An 11,071-nucleotide genomic window follows, 5' to 3' on the forward strand; every position below is an offset into this window, starting at 1 on the left:
TTGGTCTCGCTTTCTTGGATATCCATCAATCTTCAGATGATTGGTCGATCCCATAACAAAGAATCGATAGTTTTGTTCATGCGTTCTTGGAATTCCATAAAACTTCTGATGATTGGTCGATCACATGAAAAAGAATCGATAGTTTTGTTCTTGCGTTCTTGGAATTCAATCAAACTTCAGAAGATTGGTCGATCCCATGACAAAGAATCGATATATTTGGTCTTGCTTTCTTGGATATCCATCAAACTTCAGATGATTGATCGATCCCATGACAAAGAATCGATAGTTTTTGACTTGCTTTCTTGGAATTCCATCAAACTTCAGTTGATTGGTCGATCCCATTACAAAGAATCGAGAGTTTTAGTCTTGCGTTCTTGGAAGTCCATCAAACTTCAGATGATTGGTCGATCACATTTAAAAGAATCGATAGTTTTGTTCTTGCGTTCTTGGAATTCAATCAAACTTCAGAAGATTGGTCGATCCCATGACAAAGAATCGATATATATGGTCTTGCTTTCTTGGAATTCCATCAAACTTCAGTTGATTGGTCGATCCCATTACAAAGAATCGAGAGTTTTAGTCTTGCGTTCTTGGAATTCCATCAAACTTCAGATGATTGGTCGATCCCATGACAAAGAATCGATGGTTTTGGACTTGCTTTGTTGGAATTCTATCAATTTCAGTTGTGATTGGTTGATTCCCTGACAAAAAAATCGATAGTTTTGGTCTTGCTTTCTTGAAATTCCATCAAACTTCAGATGATTGGTGGATCCCATGACGAAGAAATGATAGAGTTGGAGTAAAATTCTTGGAAATCCATCAAACTTCAGATGATTGGTCGATTCCATGACAAAGAATCGATAGTTTTGTTCATTCGTTCTTGTAATTCCATAAACTTCAGATGATTGGTAGATCCCATCAAAAAGAATCGATAGTTTTGTTCTTGCGTTCTTGGAATTCAATCAAACTTCAGATGATTGGTCGATTCCATGACAAAGAATCGATAGTTTTGTTCATGCGTTCTTGGAATTCCATAAAACTTCAGATGATTGGTCGATTCAATGACAAAGAATCGATAGTTTTGTTCATTCGTTCTTGTAATTCCATAAACTTCAGATGATTGGTAGATCCCATCAAAAAGAATCGATAGTTTTGTTCTTGCGTTCTTGGAATTCAATCAAACTTCAGAAGATTGGTCGATCCCATGACAAAGAATCGTGAGTTTTGTTCTTGCGTTCTTGGAATTCAATTAAACTTCAGATGATTGGTCGATTCCATGACAAAGAATCGATAGTTTTGTTCATGCGTTCTTGGAATTCCATAAAACTTCTGATGATTGGTCGATCACATGAAAAAGAATCGATAGTTTTGTTCTTGCGATCTTGGAATTCAATCAAACTTCAGAAGATTGGTCGATCCCATGACAAAGAATCGATATATTTGGTCTCGCTTTCTTGGATATCCATCAATCTTCAGATGATTGGTCGATCCCATAACAAAGAATCGATAGTTTTGTTCATGCGTTCTTGGAATTCCATAAAACTTCTGATGATTGGTCGATCACATGAAAAAGAATCGATAGTTTTGTTCTTGCGTTCTTGGAATTCAATCAAACTTCAGAAGATTGGTCGATCCCATGACAAAGAATCGATATATTTGGTCTTGCTTTCTTGGATATCCATCAAACTTCAGATGATTGATCGATCCCATGACAAAGAATCGATAGTTTTTGACTTGCTTTCTTGGAATTCCATCAAACTTCAGTTGATTGGTCGATCCCATTACAAAGAATCGAGAGTTTTAGTCTTGCGTTCTTGGAAGTCCATCAAACTTCAGATGATTGGTCGATCACATTTAAAAGAATCGATAGTTTTGTTCTTGCGTTCTTGGAATTCAATCAAACTTCAGAAGATTGGTCGATCCCATGACAAAGAATCGATATATATGGTCTTGCTTTCTTGGAATTCCATCAAACTTCAGTTGATTGGTCGATCCCATTACAAAGAATCGAGAGTTTTAGTCTTGCGTTCTTGGAATTCCATCAAACTTCAGATGATTGGTCGATCCCATGACAAAGAATCGATGGTTTTGGACTTGCTTTGTTGGAATTCTATCAATTTCAGTTGTGATTGGTTGATTCCCTGACAAAAAAATCGATAGTTTTGGTCTTGCTTTCTTGAAATTCCATCAAACTTCAGATGATTGGTGGATCCCATGACGAAGAAATGATAGAGTTGGAGTAAAATTCTTGGAAATCCATCAAACTTCAGATGATTGGTCGATTCCATGACAAAGAATCGATAGTTTTGTTCATTCGTTCTTGTAATTCCATAAACTTCAGATGATTGGTAGATCCCATCAAAAAGAATCGATAGTTTTGTTCTTGCGTTCTTGGAATTCAATCAAACTTCAGATGATTGGTCGATTCCATGACAAAGAATCGATAGTTTTGTTCATGCGTTCTTGGAATTCCATAAAACTTCAGATGATTGGTCGATTCAATGACAAAGAATCGATAGTTTTGTTCATTCGTTCTTGTAATTCCATAAACTTCAGATGATTGGTAGATCCCATCAAAAAGAATCGATAGTTTTGTTCTTGCGTTCTTGGAATTCAATCAAACTTCAGAAGATTGGTCGATCCCATGACAAAGAATCGTGAGTTTTGTTCTTGCGTTCTTGGAATTCAATTAAACTTCAGATGATTGGTCGATTCCATGACAAAGAATCGATAGTTTTGTTCATGCGTTCTTGGAATTCCATAAAACTTCTGATGATTGGTCGATCACATGAAAAAGAATCGATAGTTTTGGGTTTGCGTTCTTGGAATTCAATCAAACTTCAGAAGATTGGTCGATCCCATGACAAAGAATCGATAGTTTTGTTCATGCGTTCTTGGAATTCCATAAAACTTCTGATGATTGGTCGATCACATGAAAAAGAATCGGTAGTTTTGTTCTTGCGTTCTTGGAATTCAATCAAACTACAGAAGATTGGTCGAACCCATGACAAAGAATCGATATATTTGGTATCGCTTTTTTGGATATCCATCAAACTTCAGATGATTGGTCGATCCCATGAAAAAGAATCGATGGTTTTGGACTTGCTTTGTTGGAATTCTATAAATTTCAGTTGTGATTGGTTGATTCCTTGACAAAAAAATTGATAGTTTTGGTCTCGCTTTCTTGAATTTCCATCAAACTTCTAATGATTGGTCGATCACATGAAAAAGAATCGATAGTTTTGTTCTTGTGTTGTTGGAATTCAATCAAACTTCAGAAGACTGGTCGATCCCATGACAAAGAATCGATATATTTGGTCTTGCTTTCTTGGATATCGATCAAACTTCAGATGATTGGTCGATCCCATGACAAAGAATCGATGGTTTTTGACTTGCGTTCTTGGAATTCCATCAAACTTCAGATGATTGGTCGATCCCATTACAAAGAATCGAGAGTTTTGTTCTTGCGTTCTTGGAAGTCCATCAAACTTTAGATGATTGGTCGATCATATGAAAAAGAATCGGTAGTTTTGTTCTTGCGATCTTGGAATTCAATCAAACTTCAGAAGATTGGTCGATCCCATGACAAAGAATCGATATATTTGGTCTCGCTTTCTTGGATATCCATCAATCTTCAGATGATTGGTCGATCCCATAACAAAGAATCGATAGTTTTGTTCATGCGTTCTTGGAATTCCATAAAACTTCTGATGATTGGTCGATCACATGAAAAAGAATCGATAGTTTTGTTCTTGCGTTCTTGGAATTCAATCAAACTTCAGAAGATTGGTCGATCCCATGACAAAGAATCGATATATTTGGTCTTGCTTTCTTGGATATCCATCAAACTTCAGATGATTGATCGATCCCATGACAAAGAATCGATAGTTTTTGACTTGCTTTCTTGGAATTCCATCAAACTTCAGTTGATTGGTCGATCCCATTACAAAGAATCGAGAGTTTTAGTCTTGCGTTCTTGGAAGTCCATCAAACTTCAGATGATTGGTCGATCACATTTAAAAGAATCGATAGTTTTGTTCTTGCGTTCTTGGAATTCAATCAAACTTCAGAAGATTGGTCGATCCCATGACAAAGAATCGATATATATGGTCTTGCTTTCTTGGAATTCCATCAAACTTCAGTTGATTGGTCGATCCCATTACAAAGAATCGAGAGTTTTAGTCTTGCGTTCTTGGAATTCCATCAAACTTCAGATGATTGGTCGATCCCATGACAAAGAATCGATGGTTTTGGACTTGCTTTGTTGGAATTCTATCAATTTCAGTTGTGATTGGTTGATTCCCTGACAAAAAAATCGATAGTTTTGGTCTTGCTTTCTTGAAATTCCATCAAACTTCAGATGATTGGTGGATCCCATGACGAAGAAATGATAGAGTTGGAGTAAAATTCTTGGAAATCCATCAAACTTCAGATGATTGGTCGATTCCATGACAAAGAATCGATAGTTTTGTTCATTCGTTCTTGTAATTCCATAAACTTCAGATGATTGGTAGATCCCATCAAAAAGAATCGATAGTTTTGTTCTTGCGTTCTTGGAATTCAATCAAACTTCAGATGATTGGTCGATTCCATGACAAAGAATCGATAGTTTTGTTCATGCGTTCTTGGAATTCCATAAAACTTCAGATGATTGGTCGATTCAATGACAAAGAATCGATAGTTTTGTTCATTCGTTCTTGTAATTCCATAAACTTCAGATGATTGGTAGATCCCATCAAAAAGAATCGATAGTTTTGTTCTTGCGTTCTTGGAATTCAATCAAACTTCAGAAGATTGGTCGATCCCATGATAAAGAATCGTGAGTTTTGTTCTTGCGTTCTTGGAATTCAATTAAACTTCAGATGATTGGTCGATTCCATGACAAAGAATCGATAGTTTTGTTCATGCGTTCTTGGAATTCCATAAAACTTCTGATGATTGGTCGATCACATGAAAAAGAATCGATAGTTTTGGGTTTGCGTTCTTGGAATTCAATCAAACTTCAGAAGATTGGTCGATCCCATGACAAAGAATCGATAGTTTTGTTCATGCGTTCTTGGAATTCCATAAAACTTCTGATGATTGGTCGATCACATGAAAAAGAATCGGTAGTTTTGTTCTTGCGTTCTTGGAATTCAATCAAACTACAGAAGATTGGTCGAACCCATGACAAAGAATCGATATATTTGGTATCGCTTTTTTGGATATCCATCAAACTTCAGATGATTGGTCGATCCCATGAAAAAGAATCGATGGTTTTGGACTTGCTTTGTTGGAATTCTATAAATTTCAGTTGTGATTGGTTGATTCCTTGACAAAAAAATTGATAGTTTTGGTCTCGCTTTCTTGAATTTCCATCAAACTTCTAATGATTGGTCGATCACATGAAAAAGAATCGATAGTTTTGTTCTTGTGTTGTTGGAATTCAATCAAACTTCAGAAGACTGGTCGATCCCATGACAAAGAATCGATATATTTGGTCTTGCTTTCTTGGATATCGATCAAACTTCAGATGATTGGTCGATCCCATGACAAAGAATCGATGGTTTTTGACTTGCTTTCTTGGAATTCCATCAAACTTCAGTTGATTGGTCGATCCCATTACAAAGAATCGAGAGTTTTGTTCTTGCGTTCTTGGAAGTCCATCAAACTTTAGATGATTGGTCGATCATATGAAAAAGAATCAGTAGTTTTGTTCTTGCGATCTTGGAATTCAATCAAACTTCAGAAGATTGGTCGATCCCATGACAAAGAATCGATATATTTGGTCTCGCTTTCTTGGATATCCATCAAACTTCAGATGATTGGTCGATCCCATAACAAAGAATCGATAGTTTTGTTCATGCGTTCTTGGAATTCCATAAAACTTCTGATGATTGGTCGATCACATGAAAAAGAATCGATAGTTTTGTTCTTGCGTTCTTGGAATTCAATCAAACTTCAGAAGATTGGTCGATCCCATGACAAAGAATCGATATATTTGGTCTTGCTTTCTTGGATATCCATCAAACTTCAGATGATTGATCGATCCCATGACAAAGAATCGATAGTTTTTGACTTGCTTTCTTGGAATTCCATCAAACTTCAGTTGATTGGTCGATCCCATTACAAAGAATCGAGAGTTTTAGTCTTGCGTTCTTGGAATTCCATTAAACTTCAGATGATTGGTCGATCCCATGACAAAGAATCGATGGTTTTGGACTTGCTTTGTTGGAATTCTATAAATTTCAGTTGTGATTGGTTGATTCCCTGACAAAAAAATCGATAGTTTTGGTCTTGCTTTCTTGAAATTCCATCAAACTTCAGATGATTGGTGGATCCCATGACGAAGAAATGATAGAGTTGGAGTAAAATTCTTGGAAATCCATCAAACTTCAGATGATTGGTCGATTCCATGACAAAGAATCGATAGTTTTGTTCATTCGTTCTTGTAATTCCATAAACTTCAGATGATTGGTAGATCCCATCAAAAAGAATCGATAGTTTTGTTCTTGCGTTCTTCGAATTCAATCAAACTTCAGATGATTGGTCGATTCCATGACAAAGAATCGATAGTTTTGTTCATGCGTTCTTGGAATTCCATAAAACTTCAGATGATTGGTAGATCCCATGAAAAAGAATCGATAGTTTTGTTCTTGCGTTCTTGGAATTCAATCAAACTTCAGAAGATTGGTCGATCCCATGACAAAGAATCGATAGTTTTGTTCATGCGTTCTTGGAATTCCATAAAACTTCTGATGATTGGTCGATCACATGAAAAAGAATCGGTAGTTTTGTTCTTGCGTTCTTGGAATTCAATCAAACTACAGAAGATTGGTCGATCCCATGACAAAGAATCGATATATTTGGTATCGCTTTTTTGGATATCCATCAAACTTCAGATGATTGGTCGATCCCATGAAAAAGAATCGATGGTTTTGGACTTGCTTTGTTGGAATTCTATAAATTTCAGTTGTGATTGGTTGATTCCTTGACAAAAAAATTGATAGTTTTGGTCTCGCTTTCTTGAATTTCCATCAAACTTCTAATGATTGGTCGATCACATGAAAAAGAATCGATAGTTTTGTTCTTGTGTTGTTGGAATTCAATCAAACTTCAGAAGATTGGTCGATCCCATGACAAAGAATCGATATATTTGGTCTCGCTTTCTTGGATATCCATCAATCTTCAGATGATTGGTCGATCCCATAACAAAGAATCGATAGTTTTGTTCATGCGTTCTTGGAATTCCATAAAACTTCTGATGATTGGTCGATCACATGAAAAAGAATCGATAGTTTTGTTCTTGCGTTCTTGGAATTCAATCAAACTTCAGAAGATTGGTCGATCCCATGACAAAGAATCGATATATTTGGTCTTGCTTTCTTGGATATCCATCAAACTTCAGATGATTGATCGATCCCATGACAAAGAATCGATAGTTTTTGACTTGCTTTCTTGGAATTCCATCAAACTTCAGTTGATTGGTCGATCCCATTACAAAGAATCGAGAGTTTTAGTCTTGCGTTCTTGGAATTCCATCAAACTTCAGATGATTGGTCGATCCCATGACAAAGAATCGATGGTTTTGGACTTGCTTTGTTGGAATTCTATAAATTTCAGTTGTGATTGGTTGAATCCCTGACAAAAAAATCGATAGTTTTGGTCTTGCTTTCTTGAAATTTCATCAAACTTCAGATGATTGGTCGATTCAATGACAAAGAATCGATAGTTTTGTTCATTCGTTCTTGTAATTCCATAAACTTCAGATGATTGGTAGATCCCATCAAAAAGAATCGATAGTTTTGTTCTTGCGTTCTTGGAATTCAATCAAACTTCAGAAGATTGGTCGATCCCATGACAAAGAATCGTGAGTTTTGTTCTTGCGTTCTTGGAATTCAATCAAACTTCAGATGATTGGTCGATTCCATGACAAAGAATCGATAGTTTTGTTCATGCGTTCTTGGAATTCCATAAAACTTCTGATGATTGGTCGATCACATGAAAAAGAATCGATAGTTTTGGGTTTGCGTTCTTGGAATTCAATCAAACTTCAGAAGATTGGTCGATCCCATGACAAAGAATCGATAGTTTTGTTCATGCGTTCTTGGAATTCCATAAAACTTCTGATGATTGGTCGATCACATTAAAAAGAATCGGTAGTTTTGTTCTTGCGTTCTTGGAATTCAATCAAACTTCAGAAGATTTGTCGATCCCATGACGAAGAAATGATAGAGTTGGAGAAAAATTCTTGGAAATCCATCAATCTTCAGATGATTGGTCGATCCCATAAAAAAGAATCAATTGAGTTGGATTAAAATTCTTGGAATTCCAACAAACTTCAGTTGATTGGTCGATTCCATTACAAAGAATCGAGAGTTTTGTTCTTGCTTTCTTGGAATTCCATCAAACTTCAGATGATTGGTCGATCCCATGACGAAGAAATGATAGAGTTGGAGTAAAATTCTTGGAAATCCATCAAACTTCAGATGATTGGTCGATTCCATGACAAAGAATCGAGAGTTTTGTTCTTGCGTTTTTGGAAGTCCATCAAACTTCAGATGATTGGTCGATCCCATGAAAAAGAATCGATAGTTTTGTTCTTGCGTTCTTGGAATTCCATCAAACTTCAGATGATTGGTCGATCACATTAAAAAGAATCGATAGTTTTGTTCTTGCGTTCTTGGAATTCAATCAAACTTCAGAAGATTGGTCGATCCCATGACAAAGAATCGATATATTTGGTCTTGCTTTCTTTGATATCAATCAAACTTTAGATGATTGATCGATCCCATGACAAAGAATCGATGGTTTTTGACTTGCTTTCTTGGAATTCCATCAAACTTCAGTTGATTGGTCGATCCCATTACAAAGAATCGAGAGTTTTGTTCTTGCGTTCTTGGAATTCCATAAAACTTCAGATGATTGGTAGATCCCATGAAAAAGAATCGATAGTTTTGTTCTTGCGTTCTTGGAATTCAATCAAACTTCAGAAGATTGGTCGATCCCATGACAAAGAATCGATAGTTTTGTTCATGCGTTCTTGGAATTCCATAAAACTTCTGATGATTGGTCGATCACATGAAAAAGAATCGGTAGTTTTGTTCTTGCGTTCTTGGAATTCAATCAAACTTCAGAAGATTTGTCGATCCCATGACGAAGAAATGATAGAGTTGGAGAAAAATTCTTGGAAATCCATCAATCTTCAGATGATTGGTCGATCCCATAAAAAAGAATCAATTGAGTTGGATTAAAATTCTTGGAATTCCAACAAACTTCAGTTGATTGGTCGATTCCATTACAAAGAATCGAGAGTTTTGTTCTTGCTTTCTTGGAATTCCATCAAACTTCAGATGATTGGTCGATCCCATGACGAAGAAATGATAGAGTTGGAGTAAAATTCTTGGAAATCCATCAAACTTCAGATGATTGGTCGATTCCATGACAAAGAATCGAGAGTTTTGTTCTTGCGTTTTTGGAAGTCCATCAAACTTCAGATGATTGGTCGATCCCATGAAAAAGAATCGATAGTTTTGTTCTTGCGTTCTTGGAATTCCATCAAACTTCAGATGATTGGTCGATCACATTAAAAAGAATCGATAGTTTTGTTCTTGCGTTCTTGGAATTCAATCAAACTTCAGAAGATTGGTCGATCCCATGACAAAGAATCGATATATTTGGTCTTGCTTTCTTTGATATCAATCAAACTTTAGATGATTGATCGATCCCATGACAAAGAATCGATGGTTTTTGACTTGCTTTCTTGGAATTCCATCAAACTTCAGTTGATTGGTCGATCCCATGACAAAGAATCGATAGTTTTGTTCATGCGTTCTTGGAATTCCATAAAACTTCTGATGATTGGTCGATCACATGAAAAAGAATCGGTAGTTTTGTTCTTGCGTTCTTGGAATTCAATCAAACTTCAGAAGATTGGTCGAACCCATGACAAAGAATCGATATATTTGGTCTCGCTTTTTTGGATATCCATCAAACTTCAGATGATTGGTCGATCCCATGACAAAGAATCGATGGTTTTTGACTTGCTTTCTTGGAATTCCATTAAACTTCAGTTGATTGGTCGATCCCATTACAAAGAATCGAGAGTTTTGTTCTTGCGTTCTTGGAAGTCCATCAAACTTCAGATGATTGGTCGATCCCATGAAAAAGAATTGATAGTTTTGTTCTTGCGTTCTTGGAATTCCATCAAACTTCAGATGATTGGTCGATCACATTTAAAAGAATCGATAGTTTTGTTCTTGCGTTCTTGGAATTCAATCAAACTTCAGAAGATTGGTCGATCCCATGACAAAGAATCGATATATATAATAGCTTTTATTAAACACTTATTGTGTGCTACATACATATTAAAAATACATTAAACAAGTAAATAAGTCATTTTGTCACAAATTTGCTGCCTGCGAGAGGCTAAGATCATTTTTATCACAGCTCAGGAAATGGTAAGAGTCGATCTCTTTATCACAGAGCTTGCAAACGCACTCTTTCGTGGCACTGGTGTGGTAGATTTTTCTCTTGCACAACAAGAAGTGGAATCCGTGGCAGGCGTGCCTCGTGAGTGCGTGCCTCATTGTGTAGCACACGTTTTTCCAGCTTTGGTCGACCATTGCAGGGGCGCCGTAAAATGCCGGATCGATCTCGGAAATCTTAAACAGCTGATTGTCAATGAATTTATCGAACGTAGGAGACTCTGGCAGCGAAAATTGAGACGCAAGCTTCTCAATGAAAAATTCTGAGTCCGCTAACTCGTATGCAAGTCTGGATTTCATGAACTTGGACAGGCAAAGCGCTTTTTTGAGAAATCTGGATTTTACTGTCTCGAGCTTGTTGAGGTCGTGCAACGTCAAATAAGGCCAAATAACTTGAATGCCGTAGCTCGCGATTGGAGCTACGGCCAGGTCAAAAATTTTAAGCGCCGTGCTGAGAGAGGATTTGGGCAGGGATATCAGTGCAGCAGTTGCGAGAATGGCGGCTCTGACTTTCTTTGCAATGTGTTTCGAGAAGGAGATTCCTGACGACTGAAAAACTACTCCCAAATACGTGAACTCTGAAACAAATTCAATCGGCTCATTTT

Source organism: Cloeon dipterum, unplaced genomic scaffold, assembly GCF_949628265.1.
Source record: "Cloeon dipterum unplaced genomic scaffold, ieCloDipt1.1 scaffold_10_ctg1, whole genome shotgun sequence".
NCBI lineage: Eukaryota > Metazoa > Arthropoda > Insecta > Ephemeroptera > Baetidae > Cloeon > Cloeon dipterum.